Raw genomic sequence first — 13,474 nt, 5'->3', positions numbered from 1 at the left:
CTCCAAGAATAGTTTGTGTTCTCTCCCATTTCACGGAAACATGTTATTCGGCAAGAATTTGGATGAGTGCATCAAGAGGGCGGCTGAAGGGAATAAAGCCTTTTTACCCCAAGAGAGGAAGTATAAAGGATCCTTTCGCGCCCGGAAAGAGTACCATTCCTTTCGTGACAGTAGGTCCTACAAGCCGGGTAGGGAATACTCCCGATTCCAACCGAGGAGAGGTGCCCCTTCTGGGTACAGAGGAGGCAGGTCTCGCGGGTCGTCTTCCTCTAAGGACCAGAAGAATCTATGACTACGTACGGCCCAAAACCGAAGGTGTCGGGGCTTGTCTTCTCCAATATCTTTCGAGATGGACCATCTCTACAAGCGACGTTTGGGTGCTGGATATTATTCGGAGAGGTTACCTATTAGAATTCTTCAAGCATCCTCCCAACCGATCCTTTCACCTCACAAAATGGCCAGGGGACAGGGAAAAGTGCATGGCTCTACGAAATTTCGTCCATTCCTTGCAGAAGGAGAAGGTCATCGTCCAAGTACCGGCAGGCGAAAGAACTCAAGGATTTTACTCTCACATCTTCTTGACAAGGAAATCCTCAGGGGGTTGGAGACCCATTCTGGATCTGCACAGGCTGAACAAGCATCTGCACATTCGCAGATTCAAGATGGAATCTCTGCAGTCTATAATAAAGGTTGTGTCACCCAACCAATGGATGCTGTCTATAGATCTACTAGACGCATATTTTCACATACCCATTGCCCGAATCCATCAGAAGTTCCTGAGGTTTGCTGTAGAGGAAGGTCATTTCCAGTTCAGGGCCCTCCCCTTTGGACTGAGCACTGCCCCGAGGACGTTTACAAAGGTCCTGGTTGTTCTCATCGCGGAGCTCAGAAAGCAAAACATTGCTATTTACCATTATCTGGACGACGTTTTAATCTTGGGAAACGACGTGGATTCTGTGACATCCCAAGCTATCACCAGCATTCAGTTTCTGCAAGCCCACGGCTGGAAGATCAACACCAAGAAAAGCCACCTCCACCCGACTCAATCTATGGTTTACTTAGGTGCCCATTTCGACACCCTAAAGGGTACTGTCCAGCTCTCATCAGTGAGAATTCTGAAACTCAGAAAGTTATTGAGGAGAATGCTGAATTCCCCGGTTGCCCCTGCAAAGGCGGTGATGAGCCTCCTTGGTTCTATGTCCTCCACAATAGGTCTGACGAGATGGGCTCAGTGGAGGATGAGACCATTCCAGGCCAACTTCCTGAGTCGTTTCTTATCCGGGAACCTGTTCCAGCCCATCAAGCTTCCCCTGAAGGTACGCCATTCTCTGATCTGGTGGCTGAACAGAAAGCACCTAGCCAATGGCTTTCCATTAGGGGATATCGCATGGAGGACCGTGACAACGGACGCCAGCCAGTGGGGTTGGGGCGCTCATTATCTCCACCACTTTGCGCAGGAAGAATGGAATTTCGAGACAAGCAAGGTTCATTCCAATCTGCTGGAACTTCTGGCTGTCCTCAAAGCTTTGAAACACTTCTCGACCCAGCTCACGGGTCAATGGGTAAAGATAAGGACGGACAACTCCACCGTAGTGTCCTATGTCAATCACCAAGGGGGTACCAGGAGCTGCAAGATGATGGTACTGATGAATCACCTGATGTGGTGGGTTCAGAGAAACCTGGCGGGCATTGTAGCCATTCATCTCCCAGGGAAACGGAATCAACTGGCAGATTTCCTCAGCAGATCCAGAATAGATCCGGGGGAATGGTGCCTGGCTCACAGGGTGTTCCGCATGATTGTGGACAAGTGGGGTCTGCCTCAAGTGGACCTTCTAGCCTCTCGGGCCAACAGCAAGGTAGCCCTTTTCTTCACAAAGGAAGAGGACCACCTGGCATTGGGAAGAGATGCCTTATCAAGCCCCTGGAGGTTCTCAATGGGCTATGCGTTCCCCCCGTTTCCACTAATCCTACCACTCCTGAGGAAGCTGAGATCGGAGCGGGTGTCTCTCATCCTGATTGCGCCTTATTGGCCTCGGAGACCTTGGTTTCCTCTGCTTCTGAGTCTTTCGGTGGAACCTCCTCTCCCACTCCCCAAAGTTGCGGATCTTCTGTTCCAGGGTCCTGTCATTCATCCAGACCCTGTCTCTCTCAACCTTATGGCTTGGAAACTGAAAGGAACCGGCTGTTGAATAGAGGGTTCTCCCAGACCGTGATTGATACTATGCTGAGGGCTCGTAAGCATTCCACTTCGGCCACTTATTATAGAGTATGGGAAGTTTTTTCCAACTGGGCCCTTCACAGTAATGTGGATGTCCAAAATCCCTCCTCCTCCCATATTTTGGATTTCTTGCAATCAGGCCTTGAGAAAGGACTGAGCTATAACACTCTCAAGGTACACATTTCAGCCTTGTCCGCCCTGACCAGTCATAGATGGGCGCTGGACTCGGATATCATCAGATTCATCAAGGGTGTCCTTCACATGAAACCTCCTATTAAACCGTTTGTCCCTTCCTGGAGTCTCCCTCTGGTTCTGGATGCCATGAAGTTGAAACCTTTTGAACCGTTTGATTCAGTTTCCCTACAGGTTCTCTCTATTAAGACTGCCTTGCTGGTGGCCTTAGCCTCTGGCAGGAGAGTTTCTGAGCTCAGTGCTCTGTCCATCAAAGAGCCTTTTACTATCTTCCACAAGGACAGAGTGGTCCTCCGTACTGTTCCAGTGTTTCGACCCAAAGTTACTTCCTCCTTCCACATCAACGAGGATATTGTTCTTCCGTCTCTGAGGTCGGACGCCCATGGAATGGGGAATTCTGCTGACCTGTTCTCTCTGGATCTAGTGAGATGCCTCCGGATGTATATCGATAGGACTTCTGATTGGCGTTCTTCTGACAGTCTCTTCGTTCTTCATAGCGGCTGTAAAAAGGGCTCTCAAGCTCCCAAATCTGCCATTAGCCGATGGATAGTAGCGGCTATCATTCTGGCTTATCAGTCCGCCGGATATCCGGTCCCTGTGGGTCTTAAAGCCCATTCCACTAGGGCTCTCTCATCTTCCTGGGCAGCCGCTGCTAATGTCTCCCCTGAACTCATCTGTAAGGCGGCTACATGGTCTTCCTCTAACACTTTCATTAGGAGCTACCAGATTGATGTTAGAGCAGGGTTGTCTGATCAATTTGCTAAATCAGTCCTGTCTGTATCTAATTCCTGATCTCTGTGTCTGTCACTTGTTGTGGTGTTAATACACTTTGCATTTATGAAATTTTTTGAGTCTGTGTCTCTTTCCCTCCCTGGTTTTATTGCTTGGGTATTACCCAATGTTGTGCTGCCATGGATATGGCCAGGAAAATGGAAAATTTATTCATACTTACCGTAATTTTCTTTTCCTGGTTATATGCCATGGCAGCACAAGGGTCCCGCCCGGGGATATTGCTGGAACACGTGACTGGGGAAGGAGGGGCAGGAGGTGGTACTTATACGGCTTAATTATTATTCCTGTCCAATGGGGATAGGGAGGAGCTACCCAATGTTGTGCTGCCATGGCATATAACCAGGAAAAGAAAATTACGGTAAGTATGAATAAATTTTTCATTATATATATATGTAGAAACAATTGTACTCCTGGGACTTGGTTGAAGTAGTAAAATTTAGCTTCTATTTATTCCATATAAAGTATCCTGCTATGTATATATATCAAAAGGGGGGGGGGGGGGCACAAATGAATGCAGACAGACATGGAGAAAGTATAATTCCTGTTCATATAAAACACACCAAGTCTGTCAGAATTGAATCCACCCGGTTCCAGAGTTTGCATCCTGTAAATCCAATAAGTTTTCCATTGGGATCGTTTTTTAATACGATCTTCCCCTCTCCAGTTTAGGAGAACCTGTTCGATGCCCATACATCTGAAATTTCTGAAGGTGAACTTTGGACAGGAATTGCAATTTACTGGAACTGAATGGGTTTTTAAACCTTTCTTGATATTGTTTATATGTTCCATAATCCTGATTTTCATGGTCTCTTAGTCCATCCTATATATCACGGGCACTGCAATAAATATTCTACAAAGTCCATGCGACAACCAATATCTGAAGCGATAGAAAATATCTCCCCTGTTATGGAACTCTCCAAATTGGTAGCTTTTACCATCTGTATAGTGGTACAGGCTTTACATTCGTGACATCTAAAGCCCTTTTTAGAAATTAGTGTCTCATTTTGTCTTTCTTATACATAGCTTGGTACTATCATACTTTTTAAATTTAGATTTTTCCTTTAAATCATCTGAGGGAGTCTTGGTATTATATGTCCTATCGGGTCATTGAGCAAAATAGACCAGTGTTTTTGTAGACTTTTTTTAATTTCTCTGTGATGAGTGTTATATTGTGTCTAAAATGCACATTTAAACATTTTGCTATTTCACAAGGAACTCATTTCTTTTTTTATGGGATATCACCCTGATTTCTTTTTCTATATTATTTTATTATAACCCCTTTGGATTAATTTTTGCTTAATATGGTTCGCTTGATTATTGAAATCTTGCATTTCACTCTAGTTAGCTGGCTTTTTTGTTATTCCCTTCAGCCATGGATGATAATGACAGCTTGTTTTTGGACGTAGCTGTTACCATCTGTGGGTTTAAAATACCATTTAGTTCTAATATCTGTATTTTTGTAGGAAAGGGTTAAATCCAAAAAAGTTGATGTTGTTTTTATCCCATATTGGAGTAAATTTTAGGTTGAAATTATTGTGATTTAAATATTGTATGAAACAGTCCAAATGATGATATAATCGATGTAACGCTGTCATAGGATAAGGGATGCCCTCCAGTCATGCCCCACCCACACAAAAACATCTTCCCATCTCCTCATATATAGATGTTGGCATAACTGGGGGGCAAACTTGGTCCCCCTCACTTGCAAGTAAAAACTTCCCTGAAAATTAAAAAATAATTATATTACAAAATACATTTGACTCCTGTTAGAATAAAGTTTTTTAAAGATCTTGTGGTAGTGTTATCTTGATCCATTACATTCTTTATAGCTTCTAGGCCAAATTCGTGACTGATGACTGTATATAAAGATGTTATTAGTGATGTCCCGAACTATTCGCTGGCGAATAGTTCCTGGCGAACATAGCATGTTCGCGTTCGCCACCGTGGGCGAACACATGCGATGTTCGGTCCGCCCCCTATTTGTCATCATTGAGTAAATCAGCAGCAGACCCTCCCTAGCAGACCCTCCCACCTACTGGACAGCATAGAATTTAGATTCATTCGGAAGCTGCGATAATTTTTTTTTTATTATTATTATTTTTTTTTATTTTTTATTTTTTTTATTCTAAATGCCAAACATTGGTATATAGGGGAATATTCACTAAATGCCAAACATTGTTATACAGGGGAATATTCACTAAATGCCAAACATTGTTATATAGGGGAATATTCACTAAATGCCAAACATTGTTATATAGGGGAATATTCACTAAATGCCAAACATTGTTATATAGGGGAATATTCACTAAATGCCAAACATTGTTATACAGGGGAATATTCACTAAATGCCAAACATTGTTACATAGGGGAATATTCACTAAATGCCAAACATTGTTATACAGGGGAATATTCACTAAATACTAAACATTGTTATATAGGGGAATATTCACTAAATGCCAAACATTGTTACATAGGGGAATATTCACTAAATGCCAAACATTGTTATACAGGGGAATATTCACTAAATACCAAACATTGTTATATAGGGGAATATTCACTAAATACCAAACATTGTTATACAGGGGAATATTCACTAAATGCCAAACATTGTTATATAGGGGAATATTAACTAAATGCCAAACATTGTTATACAGGGGAATATTCACTAAATACCAAACATTGTTATACAGGGGAATATTCACTAAATGCCAAACATTGTTATATAGGGGAATATTCACTAAATGCCAAACATTGTTATACAGGGGAATATTCACTAAATGCCAAACATTGTTATATAGGGGAATATTCACTAAATACCAAACATTGTTATATAGGGGAATATTCACTAAATGCCAAACATTGTTATACAGGGGAATATTAACTAAATGCCAAACATTGTTATACAGGGGAATATTCACTAAATCCCAATCATTGTTATATAGGGGAATATTCACTAAATACCAAACATTGTTATATAAGGGAATATTCACTAAATGCCAAACATTGTTATATAAGGGAATATTCACTAAATGCCAAATTTTTTATTACAGGGGAATATTCACTAAATGCCAAACATTGTTATATAGGGGAATATTCACTAAATGCCAAACATTGTTATACAGGGGAATATTCACTAAATACCAAACATTGTTATACAGGGGAATATTCACTAAATGCCAAACATTGTTATACAGGGGAATATTCACTAAATACCAAACATTGTTATACAGGGGAATATTCACTAAATACCAAACATTGTTATATAGGGGAATATTCACTAATTGCCAAACATTGTTATACAGGGGAATATTCACTAAATGCCAAACATTGTTATACAGGGGAATATTCACTAAATGCCAAACATTGTTATACAGGGGAATATTCACTAAATGCCAAACATTGTTATACAGGGGAATATTCACTAAATGCCAAACATTGTTATATAGGGGAATATTCACTAAATACCAAACATTGTTATACAGGGGAATATTCACTAAATGCCAAACATTGTTATACAGGGGAATATTCACTAAATGCCAAACATTGTTATACAGGGGAATATTCACTAAATGCCAAACATTGTTATACAGGGGAATATTCACTAAATGCCAAACATTGTTATATAGGGGAATATTCACTAAATACCAAACATTGTTATACAGGGGAATATTCACTAAATGCCAAACATTGTTATATAGGGGAATATTCACTAAATACCAAACATTGTTATACCGGGGAATATTCACTAAATGCCAAACATTGTTATATAGGGGTATATTCACTAAATACCAAACATTGTTATAAAGGGGAATATTCACTAAATGCCAAACATTGTTATACAGGGGAATATTCACTAAATGCCAAACATTGTTATACAGGGGAATATTCACTAAATGCCAAACATTGTTATACAGGGGAATATTCACTAAATACCAAACATTGTTATACAGGGGAATATTCACTAAATGCCAAACATTGATATATAGGGGAATATTCACTTAATGCCAAACATTGTTATATAGGGGAATATTCACTAAATGTCAAACATTGATATATAGGGGAATATTCACTAAATACCAAACATTGTTATACAGGGGAATATTCACTAAATACCAAACATTGTTATACAGGGGAATATTCACTAAATACCAAACATTGTTATACAGGGGAATATTCACTAAATGCCAAACATTGATATATAGGGGAATATTCACTTAATGCCAAACATTGTTATATAGGGGAATATTCACTAAATGCCAAACATTGTTATATAGGGGAATATTCACTAAATACCAAACATTGTTATACAGGGGAATATTCACTAAATGCCAAACATTGTTATACAGGGGAATATTCACTAAATGCCAAACATTGTTATATAGGGGAATATTCACTAAATACCAAACATTGTTATACAGGGGGATATTCACTAAATACCAAACATTGTTATATAGGGGAATATTCACTAAATGCCAAACATTGTTATACAGGGGAATATTCACTAAATGCCAAACATTATTATATAGGGGAATATTCACTAAATCCCAAACATTGTTATACAGGGGAATATTCACTAAATCCCAAACATTGTTATACAGGGGAATATTCACTAAATACCAAACATTGTTATACAGGGGAATATTCACTAAATACCAAACATTGTTATACAGGGGAATATTCACTAAATGCCAAACATTATTATATAGGGGAATATTCACTTAATGCCAAACATTGTTATACAGGGGAATATTCACTAAATACCAAACATTGTTATACAGGGGAATATTCACTAAATGCCAAACATTGTTATACAGGGGAATAGTCACTAAATGCCAAACATTGTTATATAGGGGAATATTCACTAAATACCAAGCATTGTTATACAGGGGAATATTCACTAAATACCAAACATTGTTATATAGGGGAATATTCACTAAATGCCAAACATTGTTATATAGGGGAATATTCACTAAATACCAAACATTGTTATATAGGGGAATATTCACTAAATACCAAACATTGTTATATAGGGGAATATTCACTAAATGCCAAACATTGTTATACAGGGGAATATTCACTAAATGCCAAACATTGTTATACAGGGGAATATTAACTAAATGCCAAACATTGTTATATAGGGGAATATTCACTAAATGCCAAACATTGTTATAGGGGAATATTCACTAAATACCAAACATTGTTATACAGGGGAATATTCACTAAATGCCAAACATTGTTATATAGGGGAATATTCACTTAATGCCAAACATTGTTATATAGGGGAATATTCACTAAATGCCAAACATTGTTATATAGGGGAATATTCACTTAATGCCAAACATTGTTATATAGGGGAATATTCACTAAATGCCAAACATTGTTATACAGGGGGATATGCACTAAATGCCAAACATTGTTATACAGGGGAATATTCACTAAATACCAAACATTGTTATACAGGGGAATAGTCACTAAATGCCAAACATTGTTATATAGGGGAATATTCACTAAATACCAAACATTGTTATATAGGGGAATATTCACTAAATGCCAAACATTGTTATACAGGGGAATATTCACTAAATACCAAACATTGTTATATAGGGGAATATTCACTAAATACCAAACATTGTTATATAGGGGAATATTCACTAAATGCCAAACATTGTTATACAGGGGAATATTCACTAAATGCCAAACATTGTTATACAGGGAAATATTAACTAAATGCCAAACATTGTTATATAGGGGAATATTCACTAAATGCCAAACATTGCTATATAGGGGAATATTCACTAAATACCAAACATTGTTATACAGGGGAATATTCACTAAATACCAAACATTGTTATATAGGGGAATATTCACTAAATACCAAGCATTGTTATACAGGGGAATATTCACTAAATGCCAAACATTGTTATACAGGGGAATATTCACTAAATGCCAAACATTGTTATACAGGGGAATATTCACTAAATACCAAACATTGTTATATAGGGGAATATTCACTAAATACCAAACATTGTTATACAGGGGAATATTCACTAAATGCCAAACATTGTTATACAGGGGAATAGTCACTAAATGCCAAACATTGCTATATAGGGGAATATTCACTAAATGCCAAACATTGTTATACAGGGGAATATTCACTAAATACCAAACATTGTTATACAGGGGAATATTCACTAAATACCAAACATTGTTATATAGGGGAATAGTCACTAAATGCCAAACATTGTTATATAGGGGAATATTCACTAAATACCAAGCATTGTTATACAGGGGAATATTCACTAAATACCAAACATTGTTATATAGGGGAATATTCACTAAATGCCAAACATTGTTATACAGGGGAATATTCACTAAATACCAAACATTGTTATACAGGGGAATATTCACTAAATGCCAAACATTGTTATACAGGGGAATATTCACTAAATACCAAACATTGTTATACAGGGGAATATTCACTAAATGCCAAACATTGTTATACAGGGGAATATTCACTAAATACCAAACATTGTTATATAGGGGAATATTCACTAAATGCCAAACATTGTTATACAGGGGAATATTCACTAAATGCCAAACATTGTTATACAGGGGAATATTCACTAAATGCCAAACATTGTTATATAGGGGAATATTCACTAAATGCCAAACATTGTTATATAGGGAAATATTCACTAAATGCCAAACATTGTTATACAGGGGAATATTCACTAAATGCCAAACATTGTTATACAGGGGAATATTCACTAAATCCCAAACATTGTTATACAGGGGAATATTCACTAAATGCCAAACATTGTTATATAGGGGAATATTCACTAAATGCCAAACATTGTTATACAGGGCAATATTCACTAAATACCAAACATTGTTATATAGGGGAATATTCACTAAATGCCAAACATTGTTATACAGGGGAATATTCACTAAATACCAAACATTGTTATACAGGGGAATATTCACTAAATGCCAAACATTGCTATATAGGGGAATATTCACTAAATGCCAAACATTGTTATACAGGGGAATAGTCACTAAATGCCAAACATTGTTATATAGGGGAATATTCACTAAATACCAAACATTGTTATATAGGGGAATATTCACTAAATGCCAAACATTGTTATACAGGGGAATATTCACTAAATACCAAACATTGTTATATAGGGGAATATTCACTAAATACCAAACATTGTTATATAGGGGAATATTCACTAAATGCCAAACATTGTTATACAGGGGAATATTCACTAAATGCCAAACATTGTTATACAGGGGAATATTAACTAAATGCCAAACATTGTTATATAGGGGAATATTCACTAAATGCCAAACATTGCTATATAGGGGAATATTCACTAAATACCAAACATTGTTATACAGGGGAATATTCACTAAATACCAAACATTGTTATATAGGGGAATATTCACTAAATACCAAACATTGTTATACAGGGGAATATTCACTAAATGCCAAACATTGTTATACAGGGGAATAGTCACTAAATGCCAAACATTGTTATATAGGGAAATATTCACTAAATGCCAAACATTGTTATACAGGGGAATATTCACTAAATGCCAAACATTGTTATACAGGGGAATATTCACTAAATCCCAAACATTGTTATATAGGGGAATATTCACTTAATGCCAAACATTGTTATATAGGGGAATATTCACTAAATGCCAAACATTGTTATATAGGGGAATATTCACTAAATACCAAACATTGTTATACAGGGGAATATTCACTAAATGCCAAACATTGTTATACAGGGGAATATTCACTAAATGCCAAACATTGTTATATAGGGGAATATTCACTAAATACCAAACATTGTTATACAGGGGGATATTCACTAAATACCAAACATTGTTATATAGGGGAATATTCACTAAATGCCAAACATTGTTATACAGGGGAATATTCACTAAATGCCAAACATTATTATATAGGGGAATATTCACTAAATCCCAAACATTGTTATACAGGGGAATATTCACTAAATCCCAAACATTGTTATACAGGGGAATATTCACTAAATACCAAACATTGTTATACAGGGGAATATTCACTAAATACCAAACATTGTTATACAGGGGAATATTCACTAAATGCCAAACATTATTATATAGGGGAATATTCACTTAATGCCAAACATTGTTATACAGGGGAATATTCACTAAATACCAAACATTGTTATACAGGGGAATATTCACTAAATGCCAAACATTGTTATACAGGGGAATAGTCACTAAATGCCAAACATTGTTATATAGGGGAATATTCACTAAATACCAAGCATTGTTATACAGGGGAATATTCACTAAATACCAAACATTGTTATATAGGGGAATATTCACTAAATGCCAAACATTGTTATATAGGGGAATATTCACTAAATGCCAAACATTGTTATATAGGGAAATATTCACTAAATGCCAAACATTGTTATACAGGGGAATATTCACTAAATGCCAAACATTGTTATACAGGGGAATATTCACTAAATCCCAAACATTGTTATACAGGGGAATATTCACTAAATGCCAAACATTGTTATATAGGGGAATATTCACTAAATGCCAAACATTGTTATACAGGGCAATATTCACTAAATACCAAACATTGTTATATAGGGGAATATTCACTAAATGCCAAACATTGTTATACAGGGGAATATTCACTAAATACCAAACATTGTTATACAGGGGAATATTCACTAAATGCCAAACATTGCTATATAGGGGAATATTCACTAAATGCCAAACATTGTTATACAGGGGAATAGTCACTAAATGCCAAACATTGTTATATAGGGGAATATTCACTAAATACCAAACATTGTTATATAGGGGAATATTCACTAAATGCCAAACATTGTTATACAGGGGAATATTCACTAAATACCAAACATTGTTATATAGGGGAATATTCACTAAATACCAAACATTGTTATATAGGGGAATATTCACTAAATGCCAAACATTGTTATACAGGGGAATATTCACTAAATGCCAAACATTGTTATACAGGGGAATATTAACTAAATGCCAAACATTGTTATATAGGGGAATATTCACTAAATGCCAAACATTGCTATATAGGGGAATATTCACTAAATACCAAACATTGTTATACAGGGGAATATTCACTAAATACCAAACATTGTTATATAGGGGAATATTCACTAAATACCAAACATTGTTATACAGGGGAATATTCACTAAATGCCAAACATTGTTATACAGGGGAATAGTCACTAAATGCCAAACATTGTTATATAGGGAAATATTCACTAAATGCCAAACATTGTTATACAGGGGAATATTCACTAAATGCCAAACATTGTTATACAGGGGAATATTCACTAAATCCCAAACATTGTTATATAGGGGAATATTCACTTAATGCCAAACATTGTTATATAGGGGAATATTCACTAAATGCCAAACATTGTTATATAGGGGAATATTCACTAAATACCAAACATTGTTATACAGGGGAATATTCACTAAATGCCAAACATTGTTATACAGGGGAATATTCACTAAATGCCAAACATTGTTATATAGGGGAATATTCACTAAATACCAAACATTGTTATACAGGGGGATATTCACTAAATACCAAACATTGTTATATAGGGGAATATTCACTAAATGCCAAACATTGTTATACAGGGGAATATTCACTAAATACCAAACATTGTTATATAGGGGAATAGTCACTAAATGCCAAACATTGTTATATAGGGGAATATTCACTAAATACCAAGCATTGTTATACAGGGGAATATTCACTAAATACCAAACATTGTTATATAGGGGAATATTCACTAAATGCCAAACATTGTTATACAGGGGAATATTCACTAAATACCAAACATTGTTATACAGGGGAATATTCACTAAATGCCAAACATTGCTATATAGGGGAATATTCACTAAATGCCAAACATTGTTATACAGGGGAATAGTCACTAAATGCCAAACATTGTTATATAGGGGAATATTCACTAAATGCCAAACATTGTTATATAGGGAAATATTCACTAAATGCCAAACATTGTTATACAGGGGAATATTCACTAAATGCCAAACATTGTTATACAGGGGAATATTCACTAAATCCCAAACATTGTTATATAGGGGAATATTCACTAAATGCCAAACATTGTTATACAGGGCAATATTCACTAAATACCAAACATTGTTATATAGGGGAATATTCACTAAATGCCAAAC

The sequence above is a fragment of the Pelobates fuscus genome, chromosome 1 (genome assembly GCF_036172605.1).
Source record: "Pelobates fuscus isolate aPelFus1 chromosome 1, aPelFus1.pri, whole genome shotgun sequence".
NCBI classification, from domain to species: domain Eukaryota; kingdom Metazoa; phylum Chordata; class Amphibia; order Anura; family Pelobatidae; genus Pelobates; species Pelobates fuscus.
This window is presented reverse-complemented; position numbering follows the sequence as displayed.